Source organism: Ursus maritimus, unplaced genomic scaffold, assembly GCF_017311325.1.
Source record: "Ursus maritimus isolate PB19 unplaced genomic scaffold, ASM1731132v1 scaffold_5, whole genome shotgun sequence".
Taxonomy (NCBI): domain Eukaryota; kingdom Metazoa; phylum Chordata; class Mammalia; order Carnivora; family Ursidae; genus Ursus; species Ursus maritimus.
In genome coordinates, this window is record NW_024426663.1 from 87,600,472 (window position 1) to 87,622,460 (window position 21,989).

The 21,989-nt window shown below is 44.5% G+C and overlaps 1 pseudogene; it reads left to right on the top strand.

Moving 5' to 3' along the window:
- Positions 1-19,085: 19,085 nt before the first annotated feature.
- LOC103682444 lies at positions 19,086-21,711 on the top strand (annotated as a pseudogene).
- The last annotated feature ends 278 nt before the right edge of the window (positions 21,712-21,989 follow it).

Genomic DNA, 21,989 nt, shown 5'->3' on the forward strand with positions numbered 1-21,989 from the left:
AAAAAAAAATAATGGACCCCTGAATCTGACAGGGATGTATGTTCAACTGTTGAATATTAGCTTTGAATATTTCAAGGCATAAGGAAGACATTTGTTCTTAGGTAAAAATGAATCCAAGTAGCTTATTTTTGCTCCCTTTATGTTGGTTTTTTTTCATTCAGAAACAAACCAACAAACAAAAAACAACCTCTATTGAGCTTATTTACAACACAATTTCAATCTCTTTGAGTTTTTTTAATGTTTATTTATTTGAGAGAAAGACAGAGTGTGAGTGGGGGAAGAACAAAGGGGAGGCAGAGGGACAAACTTACTCTATGCTGAGCACAGAGCATGATGCAAGGCTTGATCCCAGGACCCAGAGATACTGACCTGAGCCAAAACCAAGGTTCAGATGCTTAATCAACTGAGCCACCCAGGTGCCCCTGAATCTCTTTGATTGTTGTTGTCATTGTTGTTTGTTTTAGACCTTCAAATTTACTCACTTTACCAGATTCAGTGGCAGTGTTGGTATCCAAAGCCAACTTCTGACAGCACTCAGGGAAAGTGAGAAACACAGGCATGGCACCCTAAAAACTCTTTCCAATTCACTCTCAACCTCTTTTTTGTTTTTTGTTTTTAATTTCCCTGAAAACTTTGCAATTTGGGCATCAACATTACAGAATATATGGGAAGAAAGAAGTAGCAGAAAACATTCTGATGATGGCTTAATGGTGAACAGAAAAAACAAGCCTAGAATCCTGACACTGTCCTACATGAAAGAGAAGATAAAAGTATGAAGATAAAGGTATTAAGACAAGTTGATAACTGCAAAGTGTCAGAATATGTTCCAGAACTAAACTGTATTTGATCCTGACCTCTAGCTCTTGAACTTGATATCACACTAATATTTTATAGATGATAAAATTGAAAGGTAGGGATTCTAAGTGAATTTAACTTAAATATATATTAACTTGGATAACTGGATTCCCTAATCTGTTTATCTATCTACTATCTATTTTAATAATCCATCCCCCACCTTCTCCCTCAAATATTAAATATTGTCAGATAATTTATCTGAAATGAGAGTGGGTCATTTTTTATCCACCAACACACACAGAGACTGAAAAATGAAGAATAAATGATAAATTAAGGTTATTAAAATAGAAATTCTATATGTCATAGAAGATAAAGACTATATGTGAAAACTTCCTAAAAACATACAATTATTTTAGTGTTTATAGTTTTCTTATTTGAACATATTCTATTTTCTCAGATATACTGGCTCTGCTGTATTTTCACTTGATCCCACTACAATGACACACATTACCTGATAAAACTAGTCTCTCAAAACCTCTAAATAAAATTCATGTTCTGTTCCCAATGCAAAGTCCTTACCCAGTAGATTTTGTTTGCGAAGCCACGCTTATATTATCTCTTGTGTAATTTATATTGTAGATGTCCATATTCTACAAAATCATCCGAATACTACCCAATTTCAAAATGAATTACATATTACCATCTCTTGAAGTCAATATGCATCATTGTTTTTGCACACCTTTTCCCCCCTGTTTATATTTAGAGTAGAAAATTAATTATGAAAAAAAACACTTAATGGTTCACATATTTATAGAACATATATGCTTTTTAAAATGATTTTTTGGGACGTCCTGGTGACTCAGTGGGTTAATCATCTGCCTTTGGCTCAGGCCATGATCCCAAGGTCCTGGGACCAAGTCCTGCCTTGGGCTCCTTGCTGAGCAAGGGGTCTACTTCCCCCACTCCCAGGCCCTCCTCCTGCTTGTGTTCTTTCTGACAAACAAATACAATCTTTAATTAAATATATAAATAAAATGATTTCTCATTATTAAAAAGATAAGGAAACATAATCACAGAGATACATAGTGAGTTTTTCAAGCCTGTGCAGTGACCTAGTGATCGAGTTGGAAAATATCCTCTAGAACCTAGTTAATACAGAATTTTCCACAGACACACAGATTTTTATGACCTATAGTCTCTTCACTTTTGATAAAAAATATTCTCCAAAAAATAAACAATTCATGATCACACAGTAAGTCTGATCATCTACGTAGGTGCAAAAAAGTATAAATTTACCTAAGAAGCCTCCTAAATGTGTTTTTGCTGGGAGAGTTATAAGAAATTACAGATTAGAATTTTAAGAGCCTGTCAAGCCCAAAACACTCTCCACCAGGTTTCATAGGAGTATGAAGTGTTTTCTCAAGATCCGTGAAATAGCCTAAATTGCTGAATCTTCCCCAAAGTGACTTTTGTGATTGACCTGGAGGTCTGGCAATCCAGTAAACAGGTTACCAGATCAATTTTCCGAGGAGGACTTTTGAATACTTTAGCTACATAAAGTCAATCCTGGTTCCTAAAAACTGGCTGATCATACTTCAATGTGAATTATTTAAAAAATAAAAATAAAAAAGAATGGTTTTGCACAGCCACCAGTTACATAAAGTTTACATCATTGTAAAATGGCTTTTATAGAATCAGACTGAGATGATCCAGAAGAGGGTGCTCTGGGTTCTAGATCAGTGTAAATCTGCACAGATCCCTTTCCTGGACTTCTGCATGAGATTTCACATCCTTTCAAGTGTTTCCACAGCTGATTCTACTAAAGAGACTATGAGTTTGTAGCTTGCATTCCTTTCCTGAATTAGGAATTTTAATGATAATATTTAGTATTCAAACAACGTGTACTTTCATTTTTTAAAAAGAACCATAAATTTTTTAAAGTATAAGGGTATCTAACACACAATGAATATTTGTGTGGGTACATGTTTGCATGATTCCCATCCATATAGTTCCTTAAAATTCCACAATGGTGAATCAGCATTAGTAGATAAATAGGTAATTCTGTAGGGAGATATTTTCAACGATAGAAACTAATTAGAAGACCTGTCTTGCAAATTCTGTTTTGCAGTGAGAATGGGTTTATTTTGGTTCATTGTTCCAGCATGCTGGAGAAAATTTATGTTTAATGTTAGTGTAATTCTAGCTCTCTTAGTTACAAGAAATGTGAGATTAAATAAAGAATTTAACTATTAGAGCTTTTACATTTTATGTAGAACAGATATAAAGAAACATGGGATATTAGAAGTTTTCTGTAAGATAGGATATAATGAAAATGTAGTGAACATTTGTGTTAGGTTTTTCTCGTCACCAATGAAATCGAGACTGCAAGGCAAACGTGGTTCAAGGGATGAACTTTTTTTTTTTTAGTGATTTTTTATTATATTATGTTAGTCACCATACAGTAACATCCCCGGTTTCCGATGTAAGGCTCTATGATTCATTAGTTGTGTATAACACCCAGTGCACCATGCAATACGTGCCCTCCTTACTGCCCATCACCAGTCTATCCCATTCCCCCACCCCCCTCCCCTCAGTGGCCCTCAGTTTGTTTCTCATAGTCCATAGTCTCTCATGTTTCATTCCCCCTTCTGATTACCCCCCTTTCTTTATCCCCTTCATCCCCTACGGATCTTCCTAGTTCTTATGTTCCATAGATGAGAGAAATCATATGATAGTTGTCTTTCTCTGCTTGACTTATTTCACTTAGCATTATCTCCTCCAGTGCCGTCCATGTTGTAGCAAATGTTGAGAAACCATTCTTTTTGATAGCTGAGTAATATTCCATTGTATATATGGGCCACAACTTCTTAATCCAGTCTTCTGTGGAAGGGCATCTCGGCTCCTTCCACGATTTAGCTATTGTGGACAATGCTGCTATGAACATTGGGGTGCATATGGCCCTTCTCTTCACTACATCTGTATCTTTGGGGTAAACACCCAGTAGTGCAATGGCTGGATCATAGGGTAGCTCAATTTTTAACTTTTTAAGGAACCTCCACACTGTTTTCCACAGTGGCTGTACCAACTTGCATTCCCACCAACAATGTAGGAGGGATCTCAAGGAATGAACTTTATTGCAAGCACCCTCAGGCGAGGTTCCACAACTCAGGAAAGAGCAGTGAGTCAGGGAAGTCGCGCCCAGGGCAAGGCAGCGAGGGTTTTTATTGGGTACTGCTGGGGGTGGGGAAAGTCTGTCTGGGAGAGTTGTGGCAGGTTTTTATTGGGTACTGCTGGGGATGAGGAAAGTCGGTAGGACAGGTTTTGGTTTCCCGCCTAGGTTTTCGTTTAAATCTTGGCGGGAGAGTCGGCCACCTAGGGTGTCTTGGCCACTTTTTCTGGGCCAGCCTAACATTCCGACCTTTTGTTTCATATAATGGTATTGGGGGTTTCAACTCCATTCTGGCTACTTCCTGCTGATGGTTGCGCGTCATCATAGGGGTAGTCGGAAGTGGGCAGGCGAGAATAGGGCTGTAGGAGCAGTTGGTTGACCGACACTCAAGTTACTTCCTGCAAGCGTTCTGTATGTACCGAATAAGGCAGAGGCCAACCGAGATTAGCAGGAGGATTAAGCAGAGGGGTCCCGCTAAAGGGAGAAGCCATGTTACTCATGTATGGGGGTCTAGGCCCCATATGCAGGTGTCGTGGCGCCTCTCTTGGATCCGGTCCTTGAGTTCCTGGATCTTGGAGGTGACTATACCTGACTGTTTGACAACATAACAGCACTCCTCATTTAGGTAGAGGCAGGTTCCTCCCTTTTCGGCAGTCAGGAGGTCCAAGGCGCGTCGGTTTTATAGGGCATGGCCACCAAACTGGTGACCTGGGTCTTGTGTTTCCACTGCCACGCATGCATTCACATTCTGTCCCCTGGGTCAGGGGGCTCAGGAGAACCAGAGGGAGGAGCCCGTGCCAAGTGAAGTTTGGTAGGGCCCACCATCTGAGAGGTCCAGTCATTACCTGTAGGCACCCGTTTGAGTTGTTGATGTGTACCCATGACTGGTGCCCCAGCAGTTTTGCCGTAGTTGGGGTGGTAAGGATGACAGTATGAGGCCCTGTCCATCGCGTCTGCAGGGAGCCTGGGTGCAGATTTCTGAGGAGGACCTGGTACCCTGGGAGTAGTCCTTGGGGGGGGGGGCTTCCTTATGGTCATGGTCGTTTGGGGCAGGGATGACAGCATTAGCATGGGCCCTCAGGAGAGCCCGCAGGAGGGTAAGATAAGGCAGGTAGGACAGGAGAGGTGGGGGAACAGCTCAGAGGTTATGACTTATAAGGAAGTGTCAGCCGTACAGCAGCTCAAATGGGCTCAACCCCGAGGGTCCGCGAGGGGCTGCCCTAAGCCTGGTGAGGGCCAGGGGCAAGAGTGTGGGCCATGAAAGACAGGTTTCCAAGTTCAGTTTAGTGAGCTGTGCCTTGAGTAATCCGTTGGCTTTTTCTACCTTACCCGACAATTGAGGGTGGTAGGGGATGTGGAGTTTCAAGGTGATGTTAAGACTCTCTGCCACCTGTTGGGTTATACTGGAGATGAAAGCAGGTCCGTTGTCTGACTGCAGAGTTCGGGGTAGTCCGAATCTTGGGATGATGTGTTCAATGAGAATTGTGGCCACTACATCCGCTGTCTCTCGGGCCATGGGATATGCCTCGATCCAGCCTGTGAATGTATCAACCAGAGTTAACAGGTATCGGAAGGTTTTGTGGCAGGGCATATGAGTGAAGTCCAGTTGCCAGTCTGCTCCTGGCTGATGGCCACGGAGTTGATGGTTGGGCCCTGGTCTGCGGATTCTGCCCTGTGCATTATGGCTGCACAGGTTTTAGAGGCTCTGTGAACTGTCTCAATTACCCGAGATAGGGAACAGTGGTGAAAAAGAGGATGTAGGAACTGGTGGAGGGCCTTTGGGCCAATGTGGAGAGACTGGTGAATGTCTGTGATTAGTGTGTGAGCTATGTTTTCCGGCAGGGCAATTTTATTCTGGATGTAGATCCATCCCTTGTCTCCAGGTTTTCCCCTTAGGCCTTGGAGGGTTTGCACCTCTTTTCAGAATAAGAAGGCCGGTGGGGGGTGTTGAGGAAGAGGATCGGAGCCAAAGAGGTGTTCAGAGCCGTTTGCCTGGCCACTAAGTCTGCCCTGTTATTGCCTTGGGAGACCGGGTCCTTGGAGGTCTGGTGGCCGCGGCAGTGGACTAGTGCTACCTCGGTGGGCAAGCTAAGGGCCTCGAGTAATTTGGCAATGAGAGGCCCGTTAACTATAGGAGTGCTCTTGGTGGTCAGGAACCCCCACTCCTGCCAAAGGAAGGAGTGGGTGTGAGTTTTGAGATAGGCATACTTGGAGTCCATGTATATAATGACCCACTCTCCCTTAGACAGGTGTGGTGCCCGAGTGAGAGCTATAAGCTCAGCCTTCTGGGAGGTGGTCCCGATAGGAAGGGGAGCTGTTTCTACTACTGCCTCCGAGGTGACTACAGAATAGGCGGCACGTCTCTGGCCGTCCAAGGCCAGGAGGGAGATGCTGTCCACGAAGCGCACGCGGTCAGGGTTAGGCAACGGCTGATCAGAGAGCCCTGGGTGAGAGGGAGTGAGGTCCTCCAGGCGTTGTGGGCAGGAATGAGTGGGTTCAGGGGTGGATGAGGGTGCAGGCAATAAAGTAGTAGGGTTTAAGCGAGGGGAGGCAGAGAGGGAAATTTGCGGATTTTCGTCGAATAGCGGATGGTACAGTTGAAGGCAGGAGGGGGTTAATTGGGCCAGGGATTGGTGGCTGAGGAGATCCATGAGTTGGTGGGGAGAGTAGACTATGAGGGGCTGTCCCAGAGTAAGTTTGAGGGCCTCCTTGGTCAGAGAGGCGGGTGGCCGCCAGTGCTCGGAGGCAGGGCTGCCATCCTCGGGTGGTGGTGTCTAACTGTTTAGATAGGTAGGCCACGGACCTGTATGTGGGCCCCGCTGGTTGGGCTAGGAGGCCAGTGGCTGAGCCAGAGCGCTCATCGGTGAACAGGTGGAACGGTTTAGAGTGGTCAGGTAGCGCCAGGACTGGTCCGGCGGTGAGGTAATCCCACAGTTTGGAGAACAAATGCCGGACTGAAGTGGGGTCAGCGAGAGGACCCTGGGGGGTCTCCTTGGCCACTTGGTATAAGGGTCGGGCCAGGAGTGAGAAATTTGGAATCCAATGTCTGAAAAAGCCTACAAGCCCAAGAAAGGAGAGATCTTCCTCCGCGGTTTGAGGAGGCTGGAGTTCCCGGAGGAGGTGGATGCGGTCCCCGGTAAGGGACTTAGAGGTGGGAGTCAGGAAGATACCCAGGTACGTGACTGAGGGGGTGCACAGTTGGGCCTTTGAAGGGGTGACCCGGTACCCTTTGCCCCCCAGGAAATTGAGTAGGGTAGAGGTGTCTTCCTGGGACAAGGAGAAAGAGGGGCTGCAGAGGAGGAGATCGTCCACATATTGTAGCAGAATACTGGCCTTAAGGGCGCACTGCCGCAGGTCAGTGGCCAACGCCTGACCAAAAATATGGGGACTGTCTCAGAATCCCTGAGGCAGGACTGTCCAGGTCAGCTGCCCGGAAACATGTGTGTCCGGGTCCTCCCAGGTAAAGGCAAAGAGGAAGTAGGAGTCAGGGTGCAGGGGGATAGTAAAGAAGGCATCCTTTAAGTCTAATACAGTAAAGTGAGAAGTGTTAGACGCGACACGAGACAATAGGGTATAAGGTTTGGGGACGACCGGATGAAGTGGGACTACGGCCTCATTAATGAGCCGCAGGCACTGCATCAGTAGTTAGACCCCCGAGGGCTTACAGACCGGCAGGATAGGGGTGTTACAGGGGGAGCTGATGGGATCAGGAGCCCCTGCCATCTCAGCCGGCCTATGATAGGCTTGAGACCCTGAGTCACCGTCAGGGTGGGAAATGGGAAACTGTGCTCGTGAGGGGAACTTGGAGTTATCTTTTAGCTGTATTTTAACAGGGGTATGGTGGGATGCAATGATGGGTTTAGAGGTGTCCCAGACCTGGGAATCCACTGCAGGAAGGTTATCTGGGGCGGGGGTTGGATGGGCAGGAAGGAGGGGTAAGACGAGGCATTCTGAGGTTGAGGGGGAGGGAGAGAGGCGAATAGTGGCCTGCAGATTTTGGAGGATATCCCTTCCCGGTAGGGGGACTGGACAAGAGGGAATTACGAGGAACGAGTGGGAGAAGGGGAAACCATCCAGGCTGCAAGTAAGGGGAAGGGTCACCCTGGGAGAGGAGGAGGTCCCATCGATCCCCGTGACAGTGACCGGTGAGGTTCGCGTAGGTCCCGAGTGGGATGGCAGAACTGAGTAGGTAGCCCCCATGTCCAGCAGAAAGGAGATGGACTTACCCGCTACCTGGAGCGTGACCCTGGGCTCGGCCTGGGTGAGAGGGGTGTCCGAGTCTGGGCTCCGTCAGTCATCCTCCAACCCGAGTAGCTGGAAAGCCAGACTTACCATCTCCGGGTTGCCCCCGCGTAGAGGCGCCGAGGATCCCTGGAGTTAGGGCAGTCCGATTTCCAATGTCCCATCATGTGGCACTGAGGACACGGTCGGGTGGGCGCCTTTGGGTTGGGACATTGACGAGCCCAGTGTCCCTCGGCTCCACATTTGAAGCATGCCCCTGGTGGGGTATGGTTGGGTGTCCCCCTCTGCTGGCTCCTGGAGCCGGACGGCCAAGGGCCGCTACCAAAGCCTGGGTCTGTAGCTGAACCTTCTGCTGGAGCCTGGCCTGCCGTTTAAGCTCAGCCGCCTCCTCTCGGGAATTAAAGACCCTAAATGCCATTTTCACCAGGTCGGAAATGGGGGTCTGGGGGCCCTCCTCGGCCTTCTTTAACTTTTTCTGAATATCTGGTGCCGATTGGGAGATAAAGTGAGTGGCTAGAACCGTGGCCCCCGCCAGAGAGGCCGGATCTAGACGGGTGAATTGGGTCAAGTCCTCGGTTAGCCGGTTAAGGAATACAGCGGGGTTCTCATCAGGGGTCTGAATAATTTCCCTGATCTTATCATAATTTACAGCTTTATTGGAGGCCGCCCTCATCCCGGCGATGAGGCATTGGATCATGCTGTCACGGTGTCGGCGGCCATCATGTCCGTTCTGATAGTCCCAGCCTGGTTCTACAGCTGGGACCGCCTGAGCGCCGACCAACAGTAAGATGAACCTGGTCGGCATGCTCTCGGTCGGCAGCCTGGATATGTTCCCTCTCCTCAGTGGTGAGGGTGGTGGTCTGGACAACATGTAAGTCGGGCCAGGTAAGGTCGTAGGCCTGGGCCAAGTATTGGAATTCTTTGATGAAATTATCTGGGTTGGCGGAAAAAGGCCCAGGTGCTTTTCGATTTGGGAGAGGTCCTGCAGGGAGAAGGGCGCATGGACTTGGAACACCCCTTTGGCCCCGGCGACCTCACTCAAGGGACAAACCAGGTCAGGGGTAGGATTCCGGGACTGGGTACGAGCGGAGATGGGAGGGGAAGAGAGAGAGAGTCGGGGGGTGAGCGGGGCTTGGTGGTCCCAAGTGGTGGGGCTTCGGGAGCCGTTGGAGTAGCCGGAGCTGGGGACGGCTCTGGGGTCTGCGGGGGATTAGGGGATACAGGCGGCTGAGGAATGGGATGGTAAGGGGGGATGGAGGTAAGAAGGGGGGTCCTTACAGGGGGGCCCGAGAGGTTTTCAAGAGGTTCAGAGAGAGGAGAGAGAGTGAATCAGGATCCTTGGGAGCAGTAGGTGGCAGGGTTGGAGGGGGAGAGCGGGCGAGGAGGACCTGAGAGGTCGAGCAGCGGGAGCATAGTGAAGGCTGAGAGCGTAAGGCCCAGAAAGCCTGGACATAGGGGACCTTGGACCATTTGCCTTGGCATCTATAGAGGTTGGCAAGATCCATGAGCACCTGATAATCGAAGGTGCCTTAGGCGGGCCTTTGTGATTGGTTGTTCAATTGATATTGGGGCCAAGCGACAGTACAGTAATGTATGAGGCGTTGCCTTCGTAGGTCCTGATCCAATTTTAGGGTTCGAAGATTGGCCAGGAGGCAGCCCAGGGGTGTTTTAGGGTTGAATTTGGACTGGGAGGTTCCCATGGCCCCTTCACCTATCAACCCAGGGCACGGAAGAAGGCGTCCCTACCTCCGTGTGCTGAGTCGCGGTTCAGAGGGGAGTGTAGTAGCCACGGAATTGGGACGTCTCCCGATTCCTCAGAACTACGGGGGCCACCAGGTGGCAGGAGGGGGGGTCACCCTGACACGGCCGTGATTAGGACAGGGTGTCCCAGAGGAGGATCAAGGACCAGGAAACACTCACCAGAGCATGTTCGGAGACATGTTTGGAGAGGGAGAGAGGCATCCCAGTCCGCTTGAGAGGAGGAGACTCTGAGCCGAAGCAGGGGCTCGATCTCCTCCCGGGTTTCGGCACCAAATGTTAGGTTTTTCTCGTCGCCAATGAAATCGAGACCACAAGGCAAACATGGTTCAAGGGATGAACTTTATTGGAAGCACCCTCGGGCGAGGTTCCACGACTCAGGAAAGAGTGGTGAGTCGGGGATTTCACACCCAGGGCAAGGCAGCGAGGGTTTTTATTGGGTACTGCTGGGGGTGAGGAAAGTCCGTAGGATGGGTTTCGGTTTCCCGCCTAGGTTTTGGTTTAAATCTTGGCGGGACAGTCGGTTATCTTGGCGGGAGAGTCGGCCATCTTGGGTGTCTTGGCCCCTTTTTCTCGGCCAGCCCAACAATTTGACTATAAATTGTCACTGAAGTGTAGCTGTAAATTTCAGTATCTTTATTGTCATCACAATGATTTATTTTCACTTCACTTTCATCCACTATACTTGTATGATAGTATTTCCAAATTCTTACTATATGTTCTGCTCACTGACCTTCACAAAAAGTCTGTAAGGTACTTACTTCAAGTATTATTGATTTTTCACCGGAAATGTGTTCATGTGTATGAGAATTGAAAAATAAATGTAAACGTTAGAAGCATAAACCCATCAATTTTACATAGTTTGTGTATAAAACAAATAAAAACAATGGATTGCCGTAACTAAACATACAGTAACCTGGATTATTTCCAGAAGCTGGCTTTCACATTTTACACACCCCCTCCCCTCACACACACACTATTGGACTTTTCTGGTTTTGTTTTTTTTTTTTAATCTTCACTACACACAGGTTCCCCTGGCTCCCTGAAAGCAGAGCACTCCTCTAGAAGCTTCCATAAACTGAAAGTGCATGAAGTGAAGACACAGTTACCATTAATTTTTTATGAAAAAAATTTTCATCATTACCCAACTTAAAAAATAACCAGTCCTAGGCTTTTCTGATACCACAGAACACATCTTGCTGATGAGCGTACAAAATAAATCACATAAACAGGGGCTCACACACACAGTTAAAGCTATGCAGGACGGATGCTGAGATTTTTAATGTAGTTCCTGGGGGAGCGGCTTGTCAGTGTCATGTTCACTGCTCTGTGCGCCTGCGGCTTCCCTGATGGCTTGCTGCCAAGCACACACTGAGTGCCAGTATCACATTTTACATTTTTTTTAAAGTGGAAATCTTCAGATTTCTTTGGGTTAGCATGAACAATATTGAAGTAGGTCTTTTGAAAACCAAATTGGCATAACAGAAACTTAATAAACAAGGGGTTCCTGTATTCTGATGTGTATTTTTATACAAAACCTAGACAAGCAATTTCTAGGTTTTAATTAGAAAGAGTGGATCTATGTAGGGTTAAAAGCAACTAGGAGGAAGCTTTAAGATTGCCCTATGGGCCATGTAAGCACTCTTCTTTCATGAAAAAGAAGAAACAATTAGGAAAGACAATGGTCCCCCACAATCTTGTTGATGATTTGGGCCCTTAAGTGTTAGTTTTGTTTTGTTTTGTTAATTTTCACCTGAGCACATCCAAAGCATACTCCATTGGGATCCTCATCTCATTTGCCATCCAGACAGGACATTTGTAAATCAGCTTGAAAACCATGTTTTGTTGTTTATTTTACATTCTACATTTCGGCTGAACAATATTGTAAAAAGTGTAACCACTCGCTCAGCTTCAAACTTCATTTCAAATAATCTATACCTAATAGATTATATCACTTATTTACTAAACTGATCACCTTAAATTCTGAATGATTTCAATCCAACTGTAATAAATACGACCAAAGGAGTTAATGCAATGTGATCAGTGCCTATGTGACCACATTGTGCACTTGCATAAAAACATCTTCACCTCTGAAGAATATAATTCATGTTACCAATGTCGTTTTTTAATATTGTAATTTTAAAATTCCAGTACAATTTATGTATAATGTCAACTTAGTCTCATGAGTACGTCACCCAGTGCTCATCATGACAAGTGTGCTCTCTAGGCTCAATTAGCCATGTTGTTTTACAGCATTCTTGTCTAGCCTGTTTCCCCATTTCCAGAAGACGCTTCATTGGCTGTGCATAAAATGAACCCTCCATTCTTTATGAATATTCTTTGTCCTGTTGCTAAGTTCATGCTAATTAAATATCTGCAGATATGAATTTATTTCCCACTTTTGATTATACTTGCCAACAAATCTAATAATTAAATGGCCTGTAGTGAGTTTAATAAAAAAATATATAAGTTCCTTAAATATCACAAGTATGAGAGATATTTTTAATTTATTTTAGTTATGACATATTTTCAAATTTTCCATTGTGTTGGAAAAAATAAACTATGAAACAATTTTTATTCATTAGACTAAATAATGAAAATAATTATATTTCTCACTTTTTACCAATGTTTACCAATGCAATTTCATTAGAGATAAAAGCTTAAATATTCTTGTATTTTTCCTGACTTCCAGGAACTGAATTAATTACAGTTAAGCAGGGCACGTCTTGCATGGAGCACTGGGTGTTAATGCAAACAATGAATCATGGAACACTATGTCAAAAACTAATGATGAACTGTATGGTGACTAACGTAACATAATAATAATAATAATAATTTTTAAAAATTACACATTTTAATTGGGAAAAGGTAATAACAGTCAAGGTTTAAATTTTTAAAAAATTTTTTAAGGTATTTCAACTCCTAATTACAGTGTGTCTCAGTACCACCTACTTCTTATTTATTCTGTGTCCCTTAAACTTTATGAATCTCCATGATTATTTCCCTTCTTTCCCTCCTCAGATTTCAGAAGGTTTATTTTTGTTGTTTTAGCTTGTGTTCTTTATCTATTTTTATTTTTATTTTGTTTTTTTAGTGTCTGAGGTAGAATTCACTGACCCTCAATTGCATACAACACCCAGTGGTCATTATATCAAGTGCCCTCCTTAGTGCCCATCATCCAGAAACCTCATCCTCCCATCTACTTCCCCTCCTAAGTGAAGCAAAGCCAAATAAATCATTCAAAGAAAGACAATTATCATATGATTTCACTCATAATGGAATTTAAGAAAAAAGACAGAAGATCATAGGGGAAGGGAGGGAAAAATAAAAGAAGATGAAATCAGAGAGGGAGACAAACCATAAGAGACCCTAAATATAGGACACAAAATCATTTTTGGTTTTTCGTTTTTGTTTCTCCTTAAGTAAGTTTTCTGCCCCCTTCCCTTTTCACACTTTTTCTGGGGTTTTCATGAAGCATGTATAGGTTTTCTTATGGGATCCCATAATTTCTGTAGGCTTTTTTAAAAAAATTTTATTATATTATGTTAGTCACCATACAGTACATCCCTGTTTGTTTGTTTTTTTTTTTTAACTCTTATTTTTAGTCTATTTTCCTTCCATTCTTCTGACTGGATAATTTCAAATGATCTATCTTTGAGTTCACGGATTCTTTCTTCTGCTAGATCAAGTCTATTCAGACTCCACTGATTTTTTCTTTAATTTTTATTATGTTATGTTAGTCACCATACAGTACATCCTTAGTTTTTGATGTATTGATTTTTTTCAGTTCAGTCATTGAGTTCTTCAGTTCTAGAATTTCCATTTGGCTCTTTTTTATGGTTTCAATCTCTGTCAAAATTATCATTTTGCTTAAATATTGTTTTACTGACTATGTTTAGCTGTTTTCTATGTTCTCATTTAGGTGAATATTCTGAATTCTTTCTCAGGTAGTTTTTAGCTCTTCATTTCCTTATGGTCATTTGCTTGTGTTTCATTTTATTTTGTGAGTTTTATGTTTCTCTGATGCTTTGTAAACCTTGTACCATTGCACTGGTGTTTGCTTATTTGAAGAAGTGGTCACTTTTGGAATTTGACAGAGAAAGTTTTTACCAGTCAATTTAGCCAGAAATTTGGGGCAGGTCAGCAAGAACATAACACAAATGGCCAGACACACAGGGTCCATGGGTAAGTGGGTTTGACATTTGTGTCCACAGTGACCTTGGATGCTCACTTGACTCTCTTTTCCCTATGGAAGGAGTGAAACTGTCCTTTCTATTATCTTCAATTTGCCTTTTCCCATTTCTGTGCTTTTATGTGGAATCCAGAAATCTCAAAATGGTATGTCTTTGGATGGATAGTTATTTATATCCATGTTTCTGTGAAGAGATCTGGGCCTGAACCTCCTAGTCTTGCATCGTCCTGACACAATCACCATGTGTGGAGAGGTCAAGATAACTCTGTGTTCAGTCATAGAAGTACTGAGTGAGACACTCACAGCCCTACCATGCCTCGGCAAACTCAAAGAGTGATGTATACTTGGAATACCTCCATATTCACTAAAAGTGCATCAAAAGGAGACTAGGACTGAGTGCTACAGATCTCCCCAGGAGATACCACAAAACCAACCATGTTGTGGAGCCATGGCATTTGGTTTATCCTAAGAAATGAAAGAAAAGAAAAGAAGATAAAGAAGATCCTAATATGTTTGCATTTAATTTCTATATTCAGTTGAATTATTTCTAAAACAACACAGCTCTTAAATCAATGGTCACATTTACTTTTTTTTTTTTTTTTTGGTTTACAAGATGAATTCTAGCTGAACTTTATTTTTTTTAAGTAAATTTTTTATTATGTTGTGTTAGTCACCATGCAGTATATCCTCAGTTGTTGATGTAGTATTCCATGATTCATTATTTGCATATAACACCCAGTGCACCATGCAATATGTGCCCTCCTTAATACCCATCACCAGCCTATCCCAAACCCCCACCCCCCCACCCCTCTGAAGCCCTCAGTTTGTTTCACAGAGTCCATAGTCTCTCATGGTTCATTCCCCCTTGTCTTTACCCCCCCTTCATTCTTCCCTTCCTTCTCCTACCGACCTTCCTGCTATTTCTTATGTTCCACAAATGAGTGAAACCATATGATAATTGTCTTTCTCTGCTTGACTTATTTCCCTAAGCATAATCTCTTACAGTCCCTACCATGTTGCTGCAAATGTTGGGTAATTGTTCTTTCTGAGGGCTGAGTAATATTCCATTGTGTATATGGACCACATCTTCTTTTTTTTTTTTTTAAAGATTTTATTTATTTATGTGACAGAGAGACAGCCAGCGAGAGAGGGAACACAGCAGGGGGAGTGGGAGAGGAAGAAGCAGGCTCATAGCGGAGGAGCCCGATGTGGGACTTAATGCCGGTATGCCGGGATCACGCCCTGAACCGAAGGCAGACGCTTTAACGACTGCGCCACCCAGGGGCCCCTGGACCACGTCTTCTTAATCCAGTCATCTGTGGAAGGGCATCTCATCTCCTTCCACAATTTAGCTATTGTGGAAAATGCTGCTATGAACATTGGGGTGCATATGGCCCTTCTCTTCACAACGTCTGTATCTTTAGGGTCAATACCCAGTAGTGCAATTGCTGGATCATAGGGTACCTCAATTTTTAACTTTTTAAGGGACCTCCACACTGTTTTCCAGAGTGGCTGTACCAACTTGCATTCCCACCAACAATGTAGGAGGGATCCCCTTTCTCCACATCCTCTCCAACATTTGTTGTTTCGTGCCTTGTCCATTTTTGCCATTCTAACTGGAATAAGGTGGTATCTCAGTGTGGTTTTGATTTGAAATTCCTTGATGGCTAATGATGTTGAACATTTTTTTTCATGTGTTTGTTAGCCATTTGTATTTCTTCATTGGAGAAGTGTCTATTCATATCTTCTGCCCATTTTTTGATTTGTGTATTTGTTTCTTATTTATTGAGTTTGAGAAGTTCTTGGATACCAGTATTTTATCTGTAGTGTCATTTGCTAGTATATTCTCCCATTCCGTGGGCTGCCTCTTAGTTTTTTGGCTGATTCCTTGGCCGTGCAGAAGCTTTTTATTTTGATGAAGTCCCACAAGTTCATTTTTTCTTTTGCTTCTCTTGCCTTTGGAGATACGTCATGAAAGAAGTTGCTTTGTCCGATGTCAAAGAGGTTGCTGCCTATGTTCTCCTCTAGGATTTTGATGGATTCCTGTCTCACGTCCAGGTCTTTCATCCATTTGGAGTTTATCTATGTGTATGGTGTGAGAGAGTGGTCAAGTTCCATTCTTTTGCATGTACCTGTACAATTATTCCACTGCCTCTGTGACTTGGAATCACTGAGAACTAAAACTTCCCTTTTCCCAAAGCCATGCAGCTAGTGAACATGAGATAACTTGAGGCTTCATGTTCAACATCTAGAAATTTTGACCGGCTGCCTTCAGAATTCAGAAACTGAGATTACAGTCTGTTCGAATCATTAACCTTTTGTTTTTCTTCTGTTTTCATAGAAAAAGCTATTAACAACCTGATGGAAATATTTACACCACAACTTCCCACCACCTGAAATGAGACACAGGTACCTGCCCTGACCTCTTCTCCGGTCTAAAAGCCTGGCTTGATGAAATTATGAAACAATCTATCAATGCAGGACAGGGTCAAACCTATTTGCACCAGGTGGCCCAAGGTGTGAAAACACACTGCAATATTACTCAGCTCTTTAAGCAGAGTTTCAGGACCCCTGTGATCACTGACTTAGTTTCATGGCTGGACCATGCAAGTTTGGTACAGTAAATACACAGTGGATTTCTGACTATTGCCTATATAATTGCTATAGAATTTGCTATTCTAATCCTATCTATTATTTGTTTGTTTGTTTGTTTGTTTGTTTTTAAAACACAGACATTTATTTTCTCACAATTCTGAAAGTTAGAAACCTGAGATGAAGCTGTCTGCAGGGTTGATTTCTCCTGAGGTCTCTCTCTTTGGCTTGTATGTGGCCACCTTTCCATTGGGTGTTCTCATCATATTTTCTTTTCTGTATCCACGTCCTAATCTCTTCTTATAAGGATTCCCCATATATTTCTAGGGTCCGCCATATACTTTAATTTTAACTCAATTACTTCTTTTTAAAAAGCAGGTTGTTTTTAAATTTAAATTCAAGTTAGTTAACATAGAGTATAGTATTGGTTTCAGGAGTAGAATTTGCTGATTCATCACTTACATAAGGTTCAGGATATCTGTCAGCTTTATATAAACAGTTGTATTGGAACACAAAGGAAGAGTTCCAGGATGTTTGTAATGCACAGCTCAGCATCATAGTCACCACGGCACCACACTAGACACTGCATTCTCCACATGGTGGGGACGGTTCTCCAAGGTTCTGAGAAAGTGGTGGTGAACCATAAGGAGCAGAGAGTCAGCATGACCTGCCCATCCTACTCAACACTGTTCACACACAATGACTCCTCTAGAACTCCAGGCCAGCCGCTGAGGTGGGTGCCACTCTGATAGAAAGGAAAAGGGAAGCAGAGTGTCTACACACAGCTATTTCTGCATAGACCATTTCTGACCCCAGACCTCATAGCCTTTGTGGGAAACATGGCTCCAAATTTTGGCCATTTAAAGTCTCTGTTTACAATAAGCATATTCGCATTGCATTGGCCAAAGATAGTCATACAGCCAAGGCCATTCATAAAAAAAATAAATGTGGTCCATTGGGAGGGCTATGGCTAGGAAGGGAAGATGAAAGAACAAGGATAAATAATACAATTTAATTTGCTTTCCTCACTTATGATCCCCTCAACAGAATGATCTTCTTTATTCTGTTTCCAGTGCCCAGTACCATGCCTGGCATTAGTAAATGATGCCAGGGAGCTTGAAGGAAAGAGTATGACAGTTCTGTTTTGTTTCTAAACATGCATATGGTTCTATTTCTTTTCATTTTGGATCCAGAAGGATTTAGGTTTGAATCAAAACACCCTCATTTTCAGGTCAGGGTTTTTGGCAATAACATGAATAATAGTAAAATTAAGAACAGACAATATTTCTTGAGTGTTTACCATGTAATGTGATTTCAATCTTCAAACAGTAAGTGAGGCAGGTATTGCTATCTCCATGCTGTAGATGAGGTGAAGCAGAAACAGAGAGGTCCAGGAATTTTCTCAATGTCACACAGCTAGGAGGAGATGGAGCTATGATGTGAACTCAGGCCCACTAGGCTCTATAACCTCCTTCATGCACCATGCTATAACACAGCTACATGTTAAGTAAGCTCAACCCATGTACTTTCCTCAACTGTAAAATAGGGACACACAAGAACATGATCACTTTGTAGAATTGTTACCACGTTCAGAGAAAAGTCCTGTATCAATGGCCGGGCACAGTGAAGCATCCACTCTGGACACTCGGCGAATATTATTCCTTCTATCCTTTCCATTTCATGACTGACTCCGGGTGCCAGATTGATGGAAACTTTCCTTGGGATGTCATCCTCAAAATCCACAGATGTACGTTAGTTAAACCTACATTTCTCAACCACTAAGACCCTCCTAGACCCTCCACTGAAATGTTCTCCAAAATTCAACCATCAGCAGTGGATTTCTAAAACCCTTGGTAGGACTGTCCCAGTGGCTCAGCATTTCCCTTGGCTGCTAAGGTATTCATGAACCTTGATGGATTCTGATGTTAGCCTCCCTCCAGGGAGGAGGATTTACAGAGGAGGCTTAGGCCGGGCACATGCACATCTCAGTTGAGTAGGTGGAGAGAAAGCAAGCAAGTGGCAAGGGTAAAGTTGCCAGAGTGACCTGTGAGGTGCCAAGCTCAGTAGCAGGGTGGGCCTTCCCATACTTTGCTCAGAAATTTCAGACATTGAGAGTGGGAGGAGCAGTTTGGCTGCTGAGTCAAGGGTTTGTGTTTTGGAGAGCACAGTGTTGGATGAGAGGAGGACGAAACATTTAATGAGCACCTACTGTGTGCCAGGAGCCTTAGCCAAATAAGCCTATTGGATCCTGAAATAAAATGTCTATTTTACAGTCAGGAAATGGATCCTCTGAGAAGTGAAATAACTTCAGTAAGTTTATAAAGATAAGAATCCAAGATGGGGACCTTGCTCACCTCACCTAAGGTGAGAACTGAACTCACTACCTCCAGGGACACATCAAGTCTACACCTATTTATAGAGCAGATCCGCCTGAAGAAGAACTGAGGGCCGACTGAACAGCTTCTGCACAACACAAGACAGAGACACCCTCACCATCCTGCCAACTGCAGTAAGAGGCATAGTTCTGGGGGCTGTAAGCTGATCTGTCTGCCCTGGGTCACAGAAAAGAAGCTGGTTTATTTTTATTTTTTGGAGGTTTTTTATTTATTTGTCAGAGAGAGGGAGAGTGAAAGCAAGCACAAGCAGGAGGAGCGGCACACAGAGGGAGAAGCAGGCTCCCCACTGAACAAAGAGCTCAATATGGGACTTGATCCCAGGATCCTCCTGGGATCATGACCTGAGCAGAAGCTAGACACTTAACCAACTGAGCCACCAAGGTGTCTCAAGAAGCTGCAATTTAAAAAGCAAATGTAATGTGAAGGATCCACCCTTCAAGCTCCCCAGTGGGGAGGGAGTTCCTGGATCTCTTTCTGTGAGGATGTGCTGGCAAGTGTCATGGTTCCCATTCCCCTCTACCTTGATAGCATGGACAGAAGCAAATGCTGAGCACCCTAGCCAGCTTGCTACCTCTCTGAGCCTTGGGTCCCCAGCCCACTCAACCCCAGCTGTGCCAACGAGGCAGCCCCAGCATGGCACACACTGAGTTGCCCCGGTCAGCATTCACTACAGCTCCAGACATCACACAAATGTGACACCTTAATCCTATTCACGCCAGCACACTTCAGGCTTGCACGACTCGGATTGCTAGGGCACCCCCTGAATGGAGAGTTATCTGACCTCCTGGGTTACTACTGCTTCAGCTGAAACTGTCCTGACAAGGAGCCCCTTGATGTGGAAAGCCCAGCACCCCTCAGCCCACACTCTGCCAGTCCACTCACAGTGCTTAAGACCCCAGGACACCCCAGCTTTCTCCCACTTGAGCTTCAGACATCCTGCTAGGAGATCCTGTGCACTGAGAACCCCCCAATCCTGAATCCACTTCAGCTACAGCTACCCTCCCAAAGTGTCTTCTCTGCAGAGAGACCTGGGACACTCCAGCCCAACCACTTCAGCTACAGCTGTCCTGCCAGGGCACCTCTGTGCAGAGCATCCCAGAGAACCTCAGCTCCTTATCCATCTCCACTCCAGCCACCCTGCCAGGGGGCCCTCTGCACAGAGATCCCTGTGACACCAGCTTGTATCCACTTCAGCTTCACCTAACCTACCTGGGTGCCCTCAGTGTGAAGACACATGCACCTCTACATTCATTGTAGCACGTCGTCCGATATCCAAAGGATAGAGAAAACCCAGGTATCCATCCAGAGATGAATGAATAAGGGCTACACTTCAGCCTTACCATCACCCCCCTGCTTGCCTAGCCAGGTGTTCCCACCTATACCCCCTGGTCCCTGCATTATGCCAAAAACCCGAAGAGGGTCCTAGCCCATAACCTGCACTCCAGAGAGGTCCAGCCGACACCCTGTACCCGTGCACACCTGGCCAGAAAAGTACCCAGAAGGACCCACAGATCCTGGTCCCCCTCCTCCTCCTTGGTAGCAGCGGGCTGCAACCCCTGGACCAGGAAGCCAGCATGTGGGAGACATTCCAGTTGGAAGAGGAAGCACAAAACTCAAAAAAGTGGGTTTTCATGCACCAAGGTAACACAAGGATCACCACCTCTTTCCAACTCTTCAAAACGTATTGTTGCTGATACTACATTACAAGTTAGAAAGGCTTCTGTGCCTTAGCAGCCAATGGTGTTCAGCAGTGCCACTGTGGGAGAGGACAAAACAAAGTTTTGTAGGAATGCTAACAATTACAGGGTTCATAAATACACCACAACATGGCATAAGTCAACTCTAGTACAGAATTACGAATTAGAGGCACATAAGATTGAAACAGGGGGAGCTTCATCCCCAAGAAACACATAAGCCTTCAGGGAATATAGCTCAAGGTGCAAACATCTTCCATGCTGTACACTCACTGATCACAAATGAAATCCACTCATTGCCAGTTATTGATCCTATCAATGGACTACAGTTTATGCACGTACCCACAAAGGAATCCTCACATTTCTCCAGCATTTTAGGTCTGTTCTGACAAAGCCTGCCTTCATGAAGCAGAACCTGGATGTTCTTGCATTGGGGACCCACCACAACATCGCTTCATCCACCAGGAGACTCCCATCAGTACAGCCTTGAATGTCTTTGTGGAAAGACAGTTGCTGACCTTCCATGTGGTGCATGAGTCAGGAGAAGTTGTGGATATTTATTCCAAGTCTGATGTAATTAAGCTTGCTGCTGAGAAAACATTTAGTAATCTAGATATCACAGTGACCCAGGCCCTCAGCACCACTCACAGTGTCTTGAGGGTGTTGTTAAGTATGGTAAGATGGAAACCCTGGACAGATTAGTGTGGGCTGACCTCTGGGGTGCTGGTCACAAGTGAAGCAGATAGTATCGTGGGTGTCATTTCCCTGTCAGACGTGTGGTAAGCTCTGATACTCATGCCTGCAGTTGCCAAACAGAAGGAGACAGAAGCAGAATGGCCACTGTGCATGGAGAAGCACTTGGAGAAAATGTGAACAAGGATTCTGGGTCAGGCTTTGCCTTCTGAACACTGACCGTGATAGAAGATGATGAAATGGCTCCAAATGTGTATCAGGGTTTAGTGATGGGTACTTTTTCCAGTTATGTTGAAACAGAGCATAGGAAACAGATTTTATGTGTTTGAAGATTCAGGCTTGAATTTAAAGACTGTTTTCAGATATTTGAACAATTTCAGATTCTATATGTTATCATAGTGCACTCTGTCCTGATTTTTTTTATCATTTTTCATCTGAAAGAATTCACTGTTCTGTAA